General features: G+C 41.8%; 1 pseudogene; it reads right to left on the reverse strand.

The window, feature by feature from the left end:
* Positions 1 to 1,076: 1,076 nt before the first annotated feature.
* LOC124595117 overlaps positions 1,077 to 24,213 on the reverse strand; it is a 29,776-nt pseudogene continuing 6,639 nt past the window's right edge.

Here is a 24,213-nt window from a genome sequence, read left to right on the forward strand (position 1 = left end):
TTTCAATGGAAACAAGACAAAAAACATAGTGCTCTGATTAGTTGATAGCAACAGAAAATGACAGCATGAAGCATGTCCCAAACCCCAAGCAGCAACATATGACATGTGATCAAACAGTACTGGGAATTTTTGTTTTCTTAAAGAATATATTTATACATCAGCATCAACTTTGTTCCCTTCAAAGTAACCCTCCTGAGATACAATACACTTGTGCCAGCACTTCCTTCAATTTTGGAAGCATTTATGGAACTCGCTTTAAGTTATGGTGTTGAACTCATTCATCAATTTCATTATCTCATCAATTTTGGCAAAACGACGTCCTCACCAGCGGTGCCAAAACAATGTCCTATCATGGTTCTCTTCAGCCTCAGGAATAGAAAGATGCAAGGTACCATGTCTTGTGAATAGGGTGACTGTGGCAACATGAGTTGTTTTTTTGCCAAAAAATCATGAAAAAGCATTAAGGATGAGCAGGTGCATTATGGTTAAAATTTCCTGGAGTGACTTTCCCACATTCTTGCTGTTTTCTTTGGGTTGCTTCATACAAATGGCACATAACTTCCTTATTGACTGTACGACAATAAGGCAGGAACTCTTGAGGCTCTATCCCACTTTTGCTGAAGAAAATGGTGAGAAGAAACTCCACATCTGATCGAACTTCTAAAATTTTTTTTGGTCTTGTCTCTTCAGGCAGTTTCCAGTGGTAAAACTATTAAAGTACCTCACTCTGTGCTTTATGTGCTAGGTTTTAAATATACTGTTCATATAAATAATGAAAATATCAACAATGAAAAATCTGTATTTTAATCCACTTTACTTTGATATGCGTGAACATTTTTCCATTTTCCCCCTCTTCCACTTCAAATCACGGGAAGTTAAGGATGGTGTGATTCTTTTTATACTTGAATGATTTTGGAGAGTGATACTGAACTTCAACTACACTGGTTTCGCCCAAGTTTTTGCCTAAAAAACAATATTTGTTAAACACTTCTTCTAAACTGAAAGTTATTGTAAAAATCCAAGTTTTATGAAGAATGAAACTGCATAAAAAGGAAAGCATACAACCTTTACACTAGTTTTTGGGAAACCAATGGTATTTACTATACATTTCAATATACATAACATAAGATACAGAAAGTAATACTGTAAATACAGCTTTACATGAGCAACAATGGAAGTTCTCACCTTACAAATATCCAAAATAACAAATTTCCAATAAAACATAGTATTACACATTTAAAACAAGACATACTGGTAAACATTTATTCTAGCACAAGCACTAATCATTCACTTCAACAAATGTGTGTACATCTGCTTAAAAACTTCTGGCAACTTCCTGCAGGTATTTCCCACTTTGTGAAGAAGCCTTCATACTGTAGCAAATGTAAACACATTTATCTCAGTGAAAAGAATAAACAAATTAACCAGACATATTGTTAAACAAACTCAAACCAATATTTTACACCTTAATTACGACTGGCGACCAAAATGGAGGTGATTATCAATGATTTGGAATAATTCTGGTGGCTGTGGTATCCTGCCCGTTTCCAGTTTTGACCAAATAGGAACATCTGTAATACAAATAAATAATATTAATTTACACGCAGAAACTCTGAAAAATAATATGGCATGATCAAAATGAGAAATTAAAAGTGTTATTAACAACAACTTATTCTGGAAATAACAGTATTGCACAGCTAAGGAAAGAAATTTTCCTACAAGAAGAATGGCAACAGTATATATAAAATGGACTAAAGAATTTAAATTACAGGAAACTTCTCTAATATATCCTATACAGATGAAATAATGGGACTCAATGTTGGTTCTAGAACCGTCTAAATCAAGTGATGTTTTTCGAACAGGTAGCAATTACTCTTAAGGCTGTGCCTTCAAATGCCAGTTACCTCCAGGTAGCAGAAGTTCGGAGAAGGAGGGGGGGGGGGGGGGGGGTGTTGTGTTGGCTTCTGCAGAGAACAGCTCTTATTGACCTCCAAAAGATTCAATTCATGCAGCCTAAGGGCATCATACCAACCTCCATACGATTTTCACATTCCCCTGCTCCTAATGAAAGGGAAACAAAGGAGTGGCTGAACCTCTGCTGTCAAATCTGTCTCTGTATATGTCTGTTATGCTTTGATGTGTCATTCATTGATGTTGAATATTAATGTTTTGATAGTGTTAAATACTGATATTTATTTCTGTCATTAGCAGTTCTATCTATTGTAGGAAAGTCTGTAATGTCTTTCTACAGAGCAGTAGAATACAGAAACCTTTTATGAATGAGTAGAGAAAATATACATGTGAAACATGTCCACATGTCCTGTTACCATCAGTTGCCAAGAATTTCCTTACTTCTGACAGCATTTGTGGGATGTGCACTATACACAAATTTCTTTTTGTGCATGTATTGTGCCCGAATTCCTGAAGCCTTATTTTCTTGTAAATAACTTTAGCATACCATGAATCAAACAGCACAATATGAATTCAGTGTACATTTTATTAGGCAAACACTTGGAAGATGAGCTTAGAGCAACAGTGGAAGCAAATTATGCACCCACTCATTAATCAATCGAGAACGAAAACAGTCCAAATTCAGGCAAGGATATGTACATAATTTCAATCGAACGATATGGCTGTATAGTAACATGTTTTGTGACTGATGTTACATTATGCAACACTTTTTCACAACAAACCATACTAAAACTGATGCTTTCTGGGAACATCTTTAATGGGGTGAATCACTTAAATTGCATATTTTTATGATAGGCGCATATAAATATGTAAACTAACAGTATAGCATATTAGCCTCACAAACACTTAAGTTCACATAAGTTTTTGTCAACCAGAACACATGAACATACATACACTATGTGATCAAAAGTATCCGGATACCTAGCTGAAAATGACTTACAAGTTCGTGGCACCTTACATTGGTAATGCTGGAATTAAATATGGTGTTGGCGCACCCTTAACCTAGATGACAGCTTCCACTCTCAAAGGCATACTTTCAGTCGCACTGAGGAGAGGTATCAATGTCTGTCTGTGAGGCCTGGCACGAAGTCAGCGTTCCAAACCATCCCAAAGGAGTTCTACAGGATTCAGGTCAGAACTCTGTGCCGGTCAGAACTCTGTGCAGGCCAGCCCATTACAGGGATGTTATTGTCACGTAACCACTCCGCCACAGGCCGTGCATTATGGACAGGTGCTCGACAGTGTTGAAAGCTGCAATCGCCATCCCTGAATTGCTCTTCAACAGTGGGGAGCAAGAAGGTGCTTACAACATTAATGAAGGTCTATGCTGTGATAGTGCCATGCAAAACAACAAGAGGTGCAAGCCCCCTCCATGAAAAACACGACCACACCATAACACCTCTGCCTCCAAATTTTACTGTTGGCACTACACATGCTGGCAGAGGACGTTCACTGGGCATTCGCCATACCCACACCCTGCCATCTGATTGCCACATTGTATACTGTGACTCATCACTACACGTTTTTCCACTGTTCAATCGTCCAATGTTTACACTCCTTACACCAAGCGAGGCATTGTTTGGCATTTATCAGCGTGATGTGTGGCTTACAAGCAGCTGCTTGACCATGAAATCCAAGTTTTCTCACCTCCTGCCTAACTGTCATAGTCCGTACAGTGGAACCTGATGCAGTTTGCAATTCCTGTGCGATGGTCTGGATTGATGTCTACCTACTGCACATTATGACCCTCTTCAACTGTCGACGGTCTCCATCAAGTGAACAGACGAGGCCGACCTGTACGCTTTTGTGTTGTATGCATCCCTTCACATTTCCACTTCACTATCACATCAGTAACAGTGGACCTATAGATGTTTAAGAGTGTGGTAATCTCACGTACAGACATATGACAAGTGGCACCCAATCACCTGACCACATTCAATGTCTTTGAGTTCTGCAGAGTGCCCCATTCTGCTCTCTCTCAGGATGTCTAATGACTACTGAGGTCACTGACATGGAGTACCTGGCAGCACAATGCACCTAATATGAAAAATGTATTTTTTTGGGGGTGTCCGGATACTTTTGATCACAGTGTGTATCTCCTAAACAACATATACACACAAAATCCTTACCTGTAAGTTTGATTTTCTCTTTTTCACGGTTCATTTAAAAAAAAAAAAAAAAAATAGAATTTTGATTACTTCTGTGACATAACACCAAAGTGTTTGTTAGTTCTCATCTAACATGCGTTATAGGCCTGTATAATAACGTTCATCTACTGAATGCAACAACTGAAGTAGTTTCAATTGGGACTGCTTCGTTCACCACCTCCTGTCACTTACAATTAAATTTAACATCGAGAAGTAACCTCTCCACATCCGCACTATTGCAGGTGGCCAAATTGCAGATAAAGTAGCTCTTACAAATCCACTGTATTTAAGCTTTTCACAGAGTAGAAGCTGCACTATACCAGGCTTCTCATAATGTTCCAAACAGTTAACAACGTGTTGATGGAATGCTGAATATGCTTTAAAGCAAGTGTCAGATGGAATACTTTCTAACAGTGTAATTTTTTTACTATATTAACAGCAGCAAAATCATTCAAATACAGTGTTACATCACAAACTGCAAGGTTGGAGACATTGTGAATGCTTTTGCAAAAAATGTTAGTTGTGTCTGGTGGTGTGTGTTTACATAGCTTTTGTAAACTATTCATACCCGCAGATCTGAGATAATTTTTTGCAGATGCTTTCTATGCTAATTTCTGAGTATGCATAACAATAGTGCTTGTTGGAAAACAACCTTCAGAATTTCTTTTCAATAGTAATTTGATTAAAGTCCTTCCCATAACAAATGTACGAATGGATAAGTTGTATCTTCTAGTGTTGTAATTAAACTCACAATGCAGGCACATGTGTCACTTACAAATATGCTTTGTAAGAAGACTAAATGTGATACAGCTTCATGTATTGAATGAGCAAGAATGACCTCAACAGCAGCATTTTTGTTGTGCAATTGTCTGAAAACTTTGATGATTGCTGGTAACTGCAAATCCAAGTATTACATGGCATGGAACCAGCAATTACTTCTTTTGATTATCGGATCACAAAAATTTTTCTTCACATATGAGGAAATTTCCTTGAAGGAACTGAAGGTATAGACTTTTCATTTTGAGAGATTAAGAAGTCTGGTCCCTTCAATCCCACAAACCAACCGAAATTAAGAAATGCGACGTTCACCTTACTGACAGCAGAATTTAGTTTCTTTAGTTCTTTCACAAAGATGTCACCTGCTAATTTAATTGTGTGTGCCCAGCATTTGAAAGGTATTAGATGATCTCCAATCACTATCTGAAGCTGTCAGAGCCTGATACTAAATCCACAACATTTTCATATTTAATGTTTTAGTCTTTTAGGGTATCTACTGTGGCATGGGCACAAGTACTTCTGTTAGAAATATCTAAAAGTTACAGGAAGCCAGATACAGTTTCTGGTCTGATTTTGCAGTTGTCGTACAAAATAAAACTGCAAAAAGTGGGTGTTTTTTGCCAAAAGTTTTGTCAGCAATAACCACAATAGGAACATCCTTCATAGCATCTTTCATTTCGTCACTACACTAACTGACATATTCTCATCTAAGTTTATCTGAACTGGGTATACAACCAGCAGCAGCGACATGTTTATTCAAAAGTGACCTAACTTCAATGTTACCTACATTTGCCAATGGGATGTCGGCCTTTAAACACATTTCAACTATATTGTGGTGCACAGATTCAGTCTCAGTTTATCTCTCTCTCCCCCCATTGTGTAGAATCTCACCAATAGCAACCTGCCTTCTAGATAAAGTGGTGGAAAAAGTCTCGATAATATTTTATTCAGTCTGCTCCTGGCCATCTGGCAGCTGTACAAATGAGAATAGCACCTATACACCTCCTACTTCAGTACAGAAAAACTGAAGAAAGGAGAGTACAAACAGTACAAGGAAAGGAAGAGTACACAATAAAGTCAAGGAACCCCTTCCTGTCTTGCCGCATTATGATGACAATGTCGGTTTTATTGCTGGTTTGTTTGTCCCCCAAACCTGGAATGCAGTGACCTTTCCAGAGTATTTCGTGCAAACTCAAAAACAATTTAAGAGGTTATTGTTTCTACTGGAGAGTGGCTACTATAATTAGTGTCCTTTCCAGTGTAAACAAGGAAGTGCCATATATACCCGGAGCTGCTTCCATAAAATTGATGCCGAATTTGTTGCGCCTTGATGGAATTAATAGCTTCTAGTCAAGTCATCCTTCCCAGAGTGATGATTTGTCAATGGTGGTGTTCCCCTCTACAATAGAAAACTGATCTGAATCTGTGCCACAAATGCTCCCTAATTGGGTGAATTTTGAATAGTTTTCTGCTGATAGTGCTTAGTGGCATGGTACGAGGTATCATCAGCAAAGTGGCGGTATATCAATAAAAGATGAAACCGTTTTTCACTCAACAGCTTCCCCATTTGTCATATGATTCTCTCTTTGAAGAGTATGTATTGTGCTCTCGTTTGTGATGAATTCATTGAAATATGAGCATTCCAGTAAGTGTTTTTTACCTCCTCTCTTGTAGTATCCCGCAAACTGCAAAGCCTGGGGCATGCCGCTAAACTGTAATGAGAAGCTATGAACTGTTGTGGATATAAATTCATCTGTTCAGCAGTATTTTGCACAAAGCATCATACACAAAACAATTCATCACATCATACTGTTTTAGAGGCACAGCTGTACCACTACAACCACTGAACGAATATTGATCACGAATTGAACTAGCACACACAAATGCGCTAGTTTGGTTGGTTGGATTAAAATGGAGGGGGGGGGGGGGGGGTCATCAATCCCTTGTTCCGAATAAAACAATGCCACAAGTGTGAGAATAAAACGAAAGAGACTGACAACACAAGAATGGAATAAATGGAAAATAATCACAAGAACAATGAAGGGCAACTAACGTGTAAATGGACAAAAGGGGGACAAGAAAACCACAGAAACACAAGAAATGGGATGAAGAGAGTAAAACAACAAAGCAGATGACCACGGCTGGCTGACCATGAGAATAAAAATGATAAGCCAGCCACCCTGCAACACATTAAAACTTCCACCCTAAAAGCACTAGGGTAGAGGACACAGAGAGATAAAGGACATGCGCTAAAACTTAGATCAAATGATAAAACCCACCATCACAAACAAAACATAAAACTAAATCAGCCAATGAGGCGTTGTCAGATAAAATTAGTGGCAGCGGGTCCGGTAACCCAAGACTCCATCGCTGGGCAGTCAAAGTGGGGCAATGCACCAAAACATAGGCCACTGTCAATTGGGTGCCACAGCAACACTGAAGCGGGTCTTCATGGTCAGGTTCAGTGATGCCCATCTCCATAAGTAGTTTCCGCGTAGCCTGCTTGGCCAGCCTTTCGGCAAGTTCGTTGCCTGGTATTCCGATGTGACCTGAGGTTCAGACAAACACCACTAAACGATTAGACCATTCCTGGATGGTCACTACCAAAGGATGACAGGAGAAATGAGTCTTCTGGGCATGAGCGGATGTGCTCAAGAGAAAGAAATATGGCTCCCAGTTCTGCAGTGAATACATTGCAGCCATTGGGCAAGGAGTGCTGTTCTATATGTCCTCCATGAACATAGGCAAAGTCAATGTGACCATCTGCCATCGGGCCATCCGTATAAACCACTTCACTTCATGGGCCTGGTACAAGTCGAGAATCTGGAGGAAGTGACAGCGGAGAGTCGCAGGGTTAACTGAGTCCTTAGGGCTATGTGAAATGTCCAGGCAAAGCCACGGCCTAGGTGTACTCCACGGATGTGTACGTAAATGGACCTCAAGTATAGGTGGTAAAGGGAATGACTCCAGTTCAGACAGAAGGAATTGCACGCGAACCGCAATCATTAGCCCTGACCTGAGCTGCTGATGCGGGAGACAGGCTGACACAGGTGGGAAAAGGAGACAGTAATTCGGATGCGCAAGAGAACTAGGAACGTGTGCAATGTAACTGACGAGCAGTTGTGCATGCCTAACCTTCAATGGAGGGACTCCGGCCTCCACCACGACACTGGTCACCAGACTCATTCTAAAATAACCTGTCCCTAGGTGAACGTCACAGTGGTGCACTGCGTCAAGTAAACGCAATGCTGAGGGCACCGCCGAACCATAAACCACACTCCAGTAGTTAAGGTGGGATTGAACAAGGGCTCTGTAGAGCTGCAGAAGCGTAGAGCGATCTGCACCCCATTTGGTGTTGCTCAGGCAGCGGAGGGCATTGAGGTGCTGCCAACATTTCTGCTTAAGCTGACGAAGGTGAGGTAGCCAAGTCGATTGGGCATCGAAAACTGGTCCTAATAATCGATATGCCTCCACTACAGTGAGTGGATCATCATTAAGATAAAGATCTGGTTCTCGATGAACGGTGCGATGCTGACAGAAATGCATGACACACGGCTTCGTGGGCTAGAGCCCATTACTGCGTCTTGTGAATGGCTCCCTGTAGGCACCGCTCAGCAACACTAGTACTGTAAGAGCAGCACGAAATATAGAAGTCATCCGCATACAGCCCTACAGCTACTGATAGACTGTTAATAGCCACTAAAAAAGAGAGAGACTCAATACATAGCCCTGTGGAATGCCATTCTCCTGAATACGCGGGTGGGGGTTGTAGGGGGCGGGGGGCGGTTATTGGAGGCACCGACTTGGACAGGGAAAGTATGGAGCAACAATAAGTTTTGGATAAAAATCAGGAGCGGCCCCGGAGACCCCACTCATACAATGTGGCAAGGATATGATGTCGCCAGGTCGTGTCATACGCTTTTTGTAAATAAAAAAAGAAGGCAAACTGGTGTTTGTGTCTGGAAAAGGCTGTTTGGACAGCAAACTCTAAGGACGAAAGATTATCAGTAGCAGAGCGACCCTGGCGGAAGTCGCCCTGCACGAAGCCAGTAGGCCACATGACTCCACGACCCAACCCAACTGTTGACACACCATACTTTCCAGCAGCTTACAAATAACTTTGGTGAAGCTGATGGGCCGATAGCTATCCACATCAAGCAGGTTTTTACTGGGTTTGAGCACCGGAATGATAGTGCTGTCCCAACACTGTGATGGAAATATGCCATCGCACCAGATCCGGTTGAAGAGGACGACATGTCGCTTGTAGTCAGATGAGAGATGTTCTATCATCTGACTGTGGATCTGAACTGGCCCAGGAGCTGTGTTGGGGCAATGTGTCAGGGCACTGAGGAGCTCCCACTCTGTAAATGGGGCCTTATAAGATTGACTGTTGCGTGTAGTGAATGAAATCACTTTCCCTTCCAGCCACCGTTTGAGCGTGCTAAAGGCAGGGGGGTAATGCTGCGACACATCGATAGATAACATGCCATTTATGTAACACCTGTTGGGGTCTGGTACCCGAAAACATGTTTGATTTTGCCCAGACTTGGGAAGGTGATGTATGCCACCCAATGGTCGAGACATATCTCTTCTAACACTCCTGTTTCCGTCATTTGATAAGATGGCGAATGCAGGCACGGAGCCGTTTAAAGGCTATGCGGTGCTCCAGGGAAGGGTGCTGCTTATGCAGCTGTAGAGCTTGCCAATGATCCTTAATTGCTTCAGCGACTACATGCGATCACCAAGGGACTGCCTTTCGCTGCAGGCACCCTAAAGAGTGAGGGATTGTGTTTTCTGCCGCAGAAACGATAGTTACAGTCACATGCTCAACCATCACATCGAAGTTACTGTGTGGGGGAGATTCAACAGTGACAACGGGTGAAAGTTTCCCAGTCTGCCTTGTTTAAAGCCCACCTGGGCAGGAGTCCGTGGGCCTGATTCTGCGGCAGTGACAGGAAGATTAGGAAGCAGTCACTACCACACAGGTCGTCATGTGCTCATCAGTGTATAGATGGGAGAAGGCCAGGACTGCAAACCGAGAGATCAATGGCCGAATATGTCCCATGTGCCACACTGAAACGTGTGGGGGCACTTGTATTTAAGAGGCAGAGGTCGAGTTGTGACAGTAAATTTTCAATATCTCTGCCTCGGCCAGTAAGCACAGTGCCACCCCACAACAGATGGCAAGCGTTAAAATCTCCCAAAAGTAGGAAAGGTTTAGGGAGTTAATCAATCAGTGCAGCCAATGCGTTCAGGGGTACTGCGCCATATGGAGGAATATAAATGTTGCAGTCAGTTATTTACTGCATCACCCTTCTCCTGACAGCCATAGCTTCATGAGGGGTTTGAAGGGGCACAGGTTCACTGCATACTGAGTTCAGGACATAGACGCAAACTCCACCTGACACTATTATAGTCATTAAGGTTCCTGTAATATCGCTTATAGCTGTGGAGGGCATGGTTCCACATTGCCAGAAACCAGGTTTCCTGGAAGGCAATGCAGAAAGCAGGTGTACAGCTTAACAGTTGCCGTAACTCAGCCAGGCGGTGGAAAAACCGCCACAATTCCACTGGAGGATGACATGATCGTGAGGCTGTGAAGGCATGGAATATTCAATGAGGCAGTTTATGCCTCATTGCCACGGATTTATTTCCTGACCAGTCTGTATCCATGGTGTCTGAGGGTCCGGCGAGATCTAGGTCCTTAGCGGATGCCAGAATCTCCACCTCATCCTCAGAAGCAAAGCTTGTGTGGGTGCCACCCCAAGTCCCTTGGTCTTGGGGGTCTTCTTTCAGATTTCTCTCGCTGGGTTTCTCTGGCTGGGAGGGCTTGACTGACTCTCCAGAACTGAGGATGGTTGTGAAGCTCTACAACCAGCTACTTTTGGGCACTTCAGCCACTTGCTGGAGTCATCTTTACCACTAGCAGAAGCCTGGGAAGGGAGTGACCCAAGGGACCCTTTCCTAGCGAGAGGTGCCGAAGAAGACTTATGTTTCTCCGGCTGAGAAGTGGGGAATGGTGTTCCTGATGGTTGGGGGAGGGGTGGGGGGCGGGAGGGTGGGGGGGGGGGGGAGGAGGAGCAGTGCTCCCCAGATAGGTGGTGTGGGAGCAACAGGGATGGAAGTGCCCCCACCATCAAGGGGGCAGATGTAGTCTTCCGACTAGGAGAGCTGACCGCAATTCGCGGAACAGATGGGGCCACAACTGCTCTCGTACCGGCAGCTTGGCGGCTTAAGAGGAAATCATAACCACAGGAAGTAGATGCTTAAATTTCCTCTTAGCCTCAGTGTAGGTCAGTTGGTCCAGTGTCTTGTGTTCTATGATTTTCCTTTCGCGCTGTAAAATCCTGCAGTCTGGTAAACAAGGGGAGTGATGCTCTCCGCAGCTTACACAGATGGGAGGCAGGGCATGTGGAGTATTGGGATATGACACTGGAATTACAGCGGGAAGACATATGGCCGAACTTCCAGCACTTTAAGCACTGCATAGGGTGAGAGATATATGCCTTTACATCACAGCAGTAGACCATCAATTTGACCTTCTCGGGCAATGTGTCATCCTCGAAGGCCAAGATGAAGGCACTGGTGGCAACCTGATTATCCCTCGGACCCCGAAGGACACACCAGACGGAATGGACACCTCGGCACTTTAAATTGGCACGCAGCTCGTCGTCAGATTGCAAAAGAAGGTGTCCCTGTGGAATATAATACCCTGGACCATAATTAGACTCTTATGGGGCGTGATGGTAACAAACATCCCCCAGCTTGTCGCAAGCGAGTAATTTCCGTGACTGGGCAGATGGTTCTGGTTTTATCAAGATTGAGCCTGACAGCATTTTGGACAAGCCCTCCATCTCCCCAATCTTGTCCTCCAAATGGACTGCAAAAAAACTGTGGCTTCATCGAAACAGAAGAGCCTCCATCAGTTCTTGTATGTATGAGGTACCGGGGTGAATAAGGTTCGCTGTCATCCTTAGCCTGGCATTCCTCCCATGGTATGGCCAGGGAGGGGAATGGTTAGGGTCGTACTTCCTTGCACTGTACTGAGACTTAGAACACTTAGACACTGCTGGTGTTTGATCACCAGCAAGCGATGACGTGATACGCCTCATCGTGCATCATCCGCCCTGATGCTATCCACTACAACCAGGGGCCATCCCCATGGGCGCCACCCAGCCGCAGCAAAGGCCACCTGGCAGGATGGTCATTGCAGGGATTCCCGATGTTCGAGGAACACAGGCATCTACTCCTTGGCACACATGGGGAGTTAACGGTGCAGGCATCAGCAGACTGATCCCTGTGCTGTCGGGGCTACAACCAATACGATATATGGCAGCCCCACCACAACTGGCTACTGTGCTGGATATCAGGTGCAAGCAAGTCCATGGTCATCGTCGGTGCAGAGAGCGACACTGAATAGTGCATGGTGGAAAGTGCACACAGAAACGTGTCCTCCCCAAGAGATGGAGAATGAGTGGGACTGCAATGTGATGATGAGAAAGCAGGCTACAGATCTCAAGGCACGATGGACCATGAAAGGTGCCCTTCCCCAACTGGCTCGGTCTTCGGAAAGATTCTGAAGAATGGAGGTCAAATTCTACAGGGGCCCATCACATAAAGGCCGAAACATGTGAGACTCCTTTTAGTCACCTCTTGCGACAGGCAGGAATAACTCGGGCCTATTCTTACCCCAGGGCCTGCAGGGGGGAAGGCGCTAGGTACTATTTGCTACAGTAGTGTCTCATCATCAGGTGTTTCCCAATCAAAGTTGCTTTCACTAGCCTCAACATCCATATCTTGAAAACTTTCAGAATTGTCGCTGAAATTATGGTAACTTTCTGAAAGCAGTTGCTCTATCTTCGAATCTGATAAATGACTTCTTTTCACCACTGAAAAAGATCACTCACCAATGCAGCGGTAAACGTGGACGAAAAAGACATGCTTCTGCAACTGTTTCAAAGGTCACATACTGTTGACTCGCACTTGAGCTGAAAATGTTCTAACTATCCCAGAACACACAGTGTTGCCTGAAAAAAGCTGCCATCTAGTGGCTGAAGCTCAACTAATATCACAGTTTCAATGCCAGACTGACAACTCGCCATTCCCATTAGCTACTAGCCACAGAATACAATGGACAGCTATATCCATCCAACCCACTATGAATTAGCAGAGCATGGATGGAACTTAAATAGTGGCAACACTGCTGTGGAGACACTATGCAATGGAATGTACTATTGTTGCTGATAGCACATGTTGTTGACATACCTACCTTACTTCTGAGCAAATGGACTCTCCCGTCCCACATCACCAGCATGCACACAATCAAGGGAAAAACAGTCATTTGTGAGCGAGCGGTCTAACGTAACGGTGTCACTATGTTTTGAAACAGGAATGAGTTGGATCAAGATTGAACGTGTCAGAGGTCATACAGCACAACAGTGTCAAGGTCTTCAAGAGGCGTGTGGGGAATCTGCATTGCCGTACAGAACAGTGGCACATTGGGTAAAAGCCTTCAACAAAGGTCGGCAAACTGTAGCATCCTAACGCATTACATTCCTCCATAGCAGACTGTCAATGCACAGTATTACTGTTCATTTTTGGAACATCACCTGTGATCAAGCTTTGCGAAAGAAGCGGCAACACTTTCGGCGCAACCCACCCATCATTTTGCACGACAATGCATGGGCGTATACAGCGCAAGCTGTGGCTGCTCTGTTTAGTCGATGGGACTGGGCAGTACTGTACCATCCACCATACTCCCCTGACTTAAGTCCTTGTGACTTTGATTTGATTCCGAAGATGAAGAACCACTTCGTGGCATTCGCTTCAGAACTGTTACAGACATTCGACAGCCAGTAGACTGCTCCATTCGCACCATCAAGAGCAGAGGCTGTAACGGTATACTACGCCTTCCACATCTATGGCAACAAGTTCTACACAATGCCGGTGACTACAATGAATGACAGTAACCGGTGGAAACATGTAACTCTTTTGTATCAGTTGTGAACAAATAGTTGCCACTATTTAAGTTCCAACCCTTGTACCTTAGGCCCAACCAGGTTTTCTTTTGTATATTCAGCTGCATGACATGCTTTTAACAAATACTTCCATATGTACCACTAGGAAGTGTAGCCTGCTAATAAATTGATTAATTTTTTGGTCCACGTCTGAATTTAACCAAGTGGGTTTTAGGGAGTCATCAGACAGGAAGCAGTAAACATCAGAAAAATACTGAGAAGGGCCTGGTGAAGCCAATTCATGAGTATGTGTTGAGATTTTAGAGAGAAGATCTGAGACTGTCTTTCTCATAGCTTCAGATAATAATGACATTAATAAATCAGAGAGTTTTGAAGTGTTTAGTGGGTGGGCTGGATTGCTGTAGCTGCCTGTTTTACAGATTGGGGTAAGAAACCTAAGTATGGGTATCCATGGCAGTCTACTGATTAAATTTTAGTTTTCTTTCAGAAGAGAGGTAGTTTTGGGTCAAAATGTGCCGGGCCTAAATACATATTTGGAAGGAGGAGGATATGGTGTGAAGTTACTGTTCCATGGCAGCAGGGCCACTGATGTTTCTGTGCAGTGATACAGATATTATGCTTAAGAGTAAGAGTTATAATAACTGAACACGAAATGTGAAAGACAGTGACAGAGTGAACAGCCTCTCGAATTTTGTGTCTGTTGCCAATGATTTTTTTTTTTTTTTTTTTTTTTTTTTGTATTTTTCATTTAAATGACACATAGCTCAAGGTTTCCATACTGGGAAAGGCTGTGACAATTGCTGATCAGAACTAAGGTGCCAGGGCACTATAAAAAAATTGCAGACTCATTCAAAAGTGACACTTTTGGAGAGAGATATAGCGCAGCGAGTGTTAGCTTTCCTCCATGCTAAATGTTTTTCATGTTTTCAGTTCCAGGTGTGAGACATTTTGTATTTTTAGAGTGCGTTCAATCTGCAGTGATGTTCTGTGACATTATGGTTCATGTCTAGAGATGCGTGAAATTCGAATGTCCTAAAAAAGTGAAATGTTTTGAAAGTATAAGAAATTTATTTCAACAGTAGCAGGGTATAGGGTGTCATGTTTTCAGTTGATTTCAAAGAGTAATAAAATGCAAAAATTGGTATATTTAAGCAATTTTTTGAAAATATTTATATTTCAGCAAAGTTTATTACTTAAATGCTAAAACATCTGAATAAACAGGCACTAGAGTTGTAATGTTTTAAATATATGCATGATTATATGTGAAATCTCCAAATAAATATGACAAAAGAGTGAAAATTATGATTATACAGAAATATTTCTTGTGTAGCTACATATGTGCTACAAACGACATTCTGCTAACCTGTCCAAAACAAACACACACACACACACACACACACACACACACACACACACACACACACACACACGTACAAAGTGGTGGGGTAGCGCCACTTAAATGGCGAAGACTAAAAAGGCAGTGCCCCATACGCAACTCAGAATGACCTCCTGTCAGCGGGAGGACCAAGAGGTGGTCATCCAAGCCGCCAGGAATGGCTTAAAAATCTGAAGCTTATTCCATGAAGGGAGGACCAATGGCAATACTGAAGTGACGCCACCTCCTGATGGAGGGCACCAGAGATCATTGGAGGGAATATAGGAACTAGCGGGCTGCAGCCTTGGCAGCAGCGTCAGCTACCTCATTTCCTGGCAGACCGACATGACCAGGAACCCACATAAACATCACAGTGGCTCCATCAAGTGTGAGCAAGTGACAGTTTCTTGGACCCATTGCACTAAGGGATGGGCAGTGTACTGCACACAGAGACTCTGAAGGGTGCTGAGAGTGTCTGAGCAGAGGACACAATTGAAAAGCCTGTGTTGTCAGACGTACTCCGTGGCCCGATACAGGGCAAAGAGCTCGGCTGTAAATACTGAGCAGTGTGCCGGAAGCCGATACAAAAAACTGTCGGTGCCAATGATGAAGGCACACCCGACACCACAGTCAGTCCGAGAGCCATCAGTGTACACCAAGGTACTATCGCGAAGTTCCATAAGGTCGTGAACCAGTGGTAGAACGAGGCTGGAGTAGTGTCCTTACAAACTGAATGAAGGCCAAAGTGAACACAGGCCATCGCATGAAGCCAAGATGGTGAAGGGTTTACACCCACCAGGAAAGTTGCAAGGAGCGTCAAGTTAAGCTGCCGGAGCAAGAGCCGAATGTAAACTCCGGGAGGTAACAGATGAGAGGGTTGCGACCCATACTGGCGAGCAAAGGAGTCATCGAAGAAAGTGGCATAGGATGGGTGGCCACGCAGAGCAGACAAATGGCATGCATACCTACAGAGGAAAAAGTCACGATGGTAGGACAGTGGTAGTTCAGCAGCTTCTCATACTCTCAACCAGGCTAGTGTATAAACAAAGCACACACCGTCTAGTTTTGAATGGACAAAGGACCAGTACAGACAGAGAAGGATGCTTCAATCTGCACCCCAGGAAGTACCACTGAGGACATGTAGGACATTGAGAAACTGCGTACGGCAGGCTGCAGGTAAGACACATGGGAGGACCAAGGGAGTTTCCTATCAAGCATGAGCCCCAGGAATTTTGTAGTTTCAATGAATGGAAGAGCAACAGGCCCACAAAGTAAAGATGGTGGGAGAAGCCAATTGAGAAATTCATACTGACAGTTTTGTCAGTGGAAAAACGAAAACCATTGACTTGTTAGACACTGCATGCTGCATATGTTCCGTACAAGAAGCACAGAGGCAAACAAGGCAGAATGAGCTTTGTGATTAGTCTTGTTGAACAGGTGGTCTTATCTTCACTAAGAAAAGGGATATCAGTAAGAAGCCAACCTAGAACATCAAAAGCAACATGCCTTACAGCCAGGCCTTTTCCAGACCTTCTGCTACCTACAACAAAGAAAGACCAACAAGAAGGTGTGTGCCATGTATGAGGAAAAAACTTCTTAAATTGACTTCATACTGGTGTGCAGAATGCCAAGTTTCCTTATGTACAGGACGTTGCTTTAAAATGTTTCACACTGAAAACAACATCAAGCAAATACATTTATTAGCTTCTGCAATATATTTTATTAATTCCCATCCGATACCAATTTAAATTAAAAAATGAAAACATGGAGGACAACTTTTATGTGAGTGAAAAGTACTGTGTGACACTGTACCAGGGCGCACTGGCGCAAATTACCCGCTGAGAAATGAAATTCTCAGATGGTCATTATCCCATTCTGTTCTTTGAATAGATGATTAACTATGCACAACTGGAGACAGTCAAGACTTTTGGGTTAATGAGCTTATGTGAAGCTTTGAACTGTTCAGGATAAATACAAAAATAACCATAGGAACAGTCTCTACAAAACCACAGCTTCTTGCAAACACTGAAATTCACTACAGTTTTTTCATTTACTACTATCACGTATTTATTTTCTTCACCACCCTCAAGAATGTGCAAATAAAAGCAAGAACTATTTATCATCTGACTATTACTCATGTTTACGCAGCTGACTCTCTCTTAAGAAGTGTCATTTAACAATTAAACTGCTGAGCCCTGTCCATGGCCACACATAGTTGGCAACAACATATTCAGACAGTGTTGGCAACCCACACACTGAATCTTAAACAGGATTACCTATTCCTCAGCTTTGTGTCACATGAATTGCTCTGAATTTTCCTGGGTCCAGTTTCAATGACATTTAATGTCAAATGCTTTTGTCTCTTTGCTTCCAAAGAATCCTTTTGTTGTTAAATTTTGCCTTTTATTTCCAATTTCAGAAATGACGTAAGTAAAAATGCCTCTCTCCTCACATTGCTCAATTTATTAATCCTACTTATTCCAATGTCAACGATGTCAAATACTACCCCATTAACCATTGTCCTGAGTAGATTTATTTTGTCTTCTCTGTCTGATCCATACATGCAAATTCTCAAACATTACTAAGTATTTCTTATGACTAAATATTGTACTACTTATATTCCATAAACCAGCTTCTTTAAAAAAAAAAAAAAAATCCACCTTAGATGGAACACCCCTCAATTTGATGTACAATAACCACAATATGGCTAATTTCAGAGCCTTCATTTAATATACTTTGCTGGCCTTTAAGCTGCTTCCAACTTTGTGCTCTTAATCCCTTTTCATTTCTGCACCGTACAGTCATTTCATGCAGATAAACAATAAACAGTAACTTTTACTCATCAAAGTTTCTTACCTTGTTTTCTGCTATCCTCTACTACTTTAACCTCTCTCGATTTACCATTTTCCTCATGTCACTTACCTATCTATGAACTTGTTTCACTCTAATGGATTATAACTTGCTAATGCTTTTATCCAGTAACACTTCATTAATTTCTTGAGAATTTCTGATAGGTATGACACCATCCAGCTTCGACATGTTTCTTCAAATTATTGACTACAATATGGCATATATTCCAGTATCATTCAGCAGCAGTACACTAGGCACTTGAATATTTAACACTGATAATATTTTGAAAAAAGAGAGAATAAAAACCAACCATTGAAAGAAATTTCAAACGCTCCAGTTGAAACCAGTTGACCCTCAACTGCATTGCACACAAAAAAAGTCATCATACAGGAGTATATTTTGTTGTTGATGCACCAAGTCCACCATGGAGGTTGCTCTTGACCAAACAAATTAAATATATTCATTCCACTTAATATGCAACCAATTAACAACATTTTTGCAACTCCCTGTAAAATGAAAACAAGTTTTAAGAAAAACAAGGAAATAATCCCAAACAACTAATTTAAATTACAAATAACCATATTAAACTTAGTGTGTCACTATGGTATTGTGAACATTCCAAAAGGACATTGAAGATTCCCTGGCAGTACCACTTATTCTGAATCAAGCCAGCAATAACAAACTAACTTAAGTTTCTCCTTAAAATACTCCATTAATTCAGCATTTATATACTTCTTTGCTTTTTTCAGCTTTTCTGTGACACTCCTGTACATCAGACAAACTTGTCACCATATGTATTGCCCTCCCTGTCCATGTCATATTTGCCTTTAAACCTAATTTGTATGGGTTCCAAACACTTCAGCAATATTCTAGGATTGGCCACACAAGAGTTTTGTAACCAATCCCCTCTGTAAACTGACTACATTTTCTCACTATCCTACCAACAAACAGAAGTTTATCACATGCTTTATCTATACTTGATCTTAAATATGATCATGCAATTTGATATCATCAACATGGTTACATCCAGATAATTGTACAAGTTTATTGCGTAAAATTACAACTCACGTTTTAATCATAGGATACTGTGCTTCTATATTTGTGAAGTGAATGGTTTTAGATTTCTGGACATTTAAGACAAGTTGCCAATCTTAGCACCACTTTGAAATCTCACCATTTTCTGACTGGATATTTTTGCAGTTTTCTTCAGATGGTAAATTTTATATAACTGGATCATCTACAAAAAGTCTGTGGATACTATTAATATTGTCTGGAAGACATTTTAGTAATGTCAATCTAGTACATCATGAGAAGTTTGCTAGGTTTCAAGTCTGGAGGTGCTTTCTGATCCCGAGGTTTTTTTTGTTATGGTTTTAGGGCGCAAAACTGCTACGGTCATTAGCGCCTGGTCTGTGACTTAGGAAAAGGTAAAAAAAAACGATACTTTAAACCAGCAGCAATGGGAGCGAAACTCAAAAAAGTGGGGAAACCACAAAAAAAGAGGGAAAGCTTAAAAACCATTACAGAAGGGGGATTATTTGTCCCCAAAAAGAGCTTCAAATGGCTGACGTCATCTCACTGGCACTAATGAACTCGCGAACGCGATCGGATGAGTGCGTGTCATCTGCTAAAATGGAAGATATATCAGGCGACAGCTGTAGACGGGCGCGTAACGGAGTAAAATAGGGGCACTCAAGTAAGAGGTGTCTCACCGTCCACAGTTGAGAGCAGTGGGGACAGAGTGGGGGAGGATCGCCGCTTAAAAGGTGTCGATGACTAAAGATCCTGGCACTGAGGAAGCGTATCAGTGAGTGTGAGTGTGTACACAAACTGATGGTATGCTTCTTCAATACCAGGATCAGCAAGGACCTGCAGACTAAACCCAACAACCTTCTCATGATGTACTACATACTGAGGCCGATATTACTAAAATGCCCATCAGGGAAGAAGTGTTAGCTGTTTGTTTTGCGTATAAAGTTAAGGAACCACAAGTTTGTTCTGCCTGTTTAACTGGCACAAAGTTTGCTTTCTCCTGTGTATTGCCATATAAAGGATGATATATAAATTAGAATTTAACGTTTCACTGACACACTAGAACAAAAGAAACACAATGTGCAGTTGGGCAAACAAATGTATAGAAATCATGCTAGCCTGTTTGAGAAACCAACCCCAATTTGCCTCAAGTGACTAGAGTAATCAAAGGAAACAATGAGTGGTAACAGAGTTAAATGACATTTTCCAAATTTATGTTCACTGCCTGAAACACAGTCATCTCAGCTGCTCCAAGACAAAAGCTGGAAAGCAACTGTATCAGACTATTACTGTGTTTCATTTGAAAATATACCATATGAAATTCTGCAAACAACTAAAATGCATGGCCGAGGGTGCTTCCCATTTTACCAGTTGTTAGGATCCTTCCTGTTTGATTCATGTATGGAGCATGGAAAGAACTGACTGTTTAAATGCCTCTGAACATGCTATAATTAATTGAATCTTGTCCTTATAATTCTTATGTGAGCCATATGCAGAGGGTTTTAGTATATTTCTAAGATTTGTGTTTTAAAGCTGGTCCTTGAAGTTTTGCCGGTGGGCTTCATCAGTATAGTTTGTAGTTATCTCTAAGTTTCTGTCAGTACAGTTTCTTCACCATCTCTGCGACATTCACGTGTCAAACACATGACTGTTCATGCTGCCCTTCTCTTTGTACATTGAATATCCTTCTTAGTCCTACTTTGTAAATTTGACCACCTGTCGAAAGTCTGAATAACAACCTCTTGCAGTGCAGGAAGAGTGTCAATGAGGTTGTGGAAGGCACTGACAGGAATGTGGAGTCACACTCACTCTAGTGCAATGGCCAGTTGCACTAGATTTCTTGGTTGAGGATCCATGGTGTGAACAGCCTGATCAAGGTGGTCAGACATTCTTGATCAGGTTTAAATCCAAGGAGTTTGGTGGCTAGTCGAGTACAGTAAACACATCCTGGTGCTCTTCAAACCACGCAGGAACACTATGAGCTGTGCAGCATGTTACATTTTCCTGCTAATAGATATGCTGAGGAAAAACAAACTGCGCCTGTAGCACATCCCTATCTATGTGATGTGTCTTTATCCATTATGCCTTCCAGAATGACAAGATCATCCAGGAAGTGCCACGAAAGCATTTCCAAGACCATAATACTCCCTCCAGGTTGCAAAATGTTTGCTTTCAGACATCTCATACCATAAAAAAATCAACATCTGTCCAACAGAGCACAGAATAAGATTCATCTGAAAAGACCACCTGACATCAAGTTACGGTACTGCTGAACACCAGTCAGCATGGATGCATGAACCACATACCTGCTGCAGAGATCTGTAAGCAGCAATGTTCACTGAAACTGTCATTGGCGAGATAGTGTTGGTAGCCCCTTGGCTGTTGACTGTTCACCTGCACAGTCAGTTCTTAAATAGTTTCATGTCTATTTGCCTCCACAAATCTCCACAGCAGTCATTCATGCGTATCATCTATGGCCTGTAGTGGACCACAGTTGCCTAGATGCCAGTTTTGGACAGCACCACTTTACCATACATTGTTCACTTCAATCATAGTGGCATGCCAACAGTTTACATACTTAGCTGTTTCATAAATGCTTCCACCCTTGGCCTGAAAGCCAATGATCATGCCCCTTTCAATGTCAGATAAATTGCTCCATTCCTGCATTACGACAATGACTGCACTGTTTTCCATATCCTCCCGACACCATTTACATGCCCTCTACTGCTAGTGCTGCCACCTGCTCTTTGTGAATGGTTATTGCATGTCGATATCTAACATAAGCTATGGTCACATTAACGTGACCAGACTATATAGTATGAGCTGACCAAATTGAGACATACTGATATTATAGTCACAGGTTACCAGGTTTTTTTCTCATTTTGTGAAGTACATCTTTTTATGTTTCTTAACATTTATAGCAAGTTGTCAATCACTTCCAAACCTTATCAAGATCTGACAATATTTGTGCAGATTTTCTCAGACAGAACTTCATTATAAGTAGCTGCATCACTTGTGAAAAGTCTAAGATTGCTATTAAATTTTCTGCAAGTTCATTAATATACAAAGTGAACAGCAACGGTCCCAACAAACTATTCTGTTGCATACCTGAAGTTACTTACACATCTGCAGATGATTCTCCATCCAAGATAACATGTTGCACATCCTCCCTACCAAGAAATGCTCAATCAATCCAGTCACAAATTTGAGTAGAATTCTATCCAAATATCGAAAAATAGGGTGAGATGTGTGATTTGTGTTTCACATTATCAATGTTTCAGAATCCATTCTGTTTGTTGTGGAGGAGGCCATTCTTTTTGAGATACATTTTAACTCAACGTATGTATAGGAGTCTACAACAAACTGGAGATCAAGGATATCTGACAGTACTTTTGTGGGTCACTTCTGCTCCCCTTCATCTAGACGGATGTGGCTTGGCTCTCTTCCAACTACTGGGCTTGATTATATTAGAAGGTTAGCAATTATATGAAGAGCAATTAGAATCAATGCCTCACAAAAACAAATTGATAACAGCAGGTGCACTAGACTCTTGCTAATCCGGCCGTTCCTTGTCCATATGGGTGCTGGATTAGCGAAAGTGCCGGATTATTGGCAGTGTCTTAAATTCAGTGTAAACATGTAGGGATTATATTTTGTTAAATCCAAAGAGACATTCATTTTCATAGAAAACTTAGTCCCTGAGTGTGTGTATAAATACAATAGTATCACTCACTATGAAATCTGTCCCAAATTTTTAGTTGCAAAAATATCTTATGGCAGTATGTTTTATCACACTACAGCTTTACAAGCCTTACATTAAGGCTGCATGTTTCTGATCTACTCCAGGAAGATGCCTCAGCACCAGCAGTGAGAGGTATCTTCATGTTCTCTTATCCTACATCTTCTTCTTCACTACTTTCATCATAATTTTAGTATACACTTTTGATTATCTCTTCATCTAATAAAGTTTGGTCACACAGTTGCTCATCCAACACTACTCAGCTGCAATGGCTTTTCGTAAAGAACCTCAGTTCTACTAACTTCTTATTTCAAGTTACTGTTTGAGGTCTAGCATGATGTGTTCCCCTTTAGATGCTATGACATTGAACCATAAAGAAAGCCATAATTTCAAACATGTACAGTATTGTAATTAACTAACAACATTGCTGCACATGAGAATTCATTACTATATGCGTCATCTCAGCTTGAGCAACTAGAGGCTGGATGCAGACTGGATTACTGAGAGGCCAGACTAGTGGGGGCCAGATTAACGAGATTTAGTGTATTTCCTAAACCCTTGAGTACCACAGTTCCATGATAAAGTCATAACTAGCAAGAGTTCTTATATTTATATCATATCGAAACAAGGCCCTGGGAGTAGACAACATTGCATTAGAACTACTGATAGCCTTAGGAGAGCCAGCCTAGACAAAACTCTACCACCTGGTGAGCAAGATGTATGATACCAGCAAAATACCCTCAGACTTCAAGAAGAATATAATAATTCCAATCCCAAAGGAAGCAAGCTTTGACAGGTGTGAAAATTACCTAACTACCAGCTTAATAAGTTACACCTGCAAAATACTAACAAATTCTTTACAGGTGAATGGAAAAACTGGTAGAAGCAGACCTCGAGGAAATGAGTTTGGATTCCGTAGAACTGTCTGAACTTGAGGCAATACTGACTCTACAACTTATCTTGGAAAACAGATTAAGGAAAGGCAAACCTACATTCCTAGCATTTGTAGACTTAGAGAAAGCTTTTGACAATGTTGACTAGAATAAACTCTAAAGGTGGCAGGGATCAAATGCAGAGGACGAAAGACTATTTACAATTTGTACAGAACCCAGATGGCAGTTGTAAGAGTTGAGGGGCACGAAAGGGAAGCAGTTGTTGGAAAGGAGAGAGACAGGGTTGTAGCCTATGCCTGATGTTATTCGATCTGTGTATTGAGCAAGCAGTAAATGAAATAAAAGAAAAATTCGGAGTAGGAATTAATATACATGGAGAAGAAATAAAAATGTTGAGGTTTGCTGATGACATTGTAATTCTATAGACGGCAAAGAGCAGTTCAACAGAATG

The sequence above is a fragment of the Schistocerca americana genome, chromosome 2, assembly GCF_021461395.2.
Source record: "Schistocerca americana isolate TAMUIC-IGC-003095 chromosome 2, iqSchAmer2.1, whole genome shotgun sequence".
NCBI lineage: Eukaryota > Metazoa > Arthropoda > Insecta > Orthoptera > Acrididae > Schistocerca > Schistocerca americana.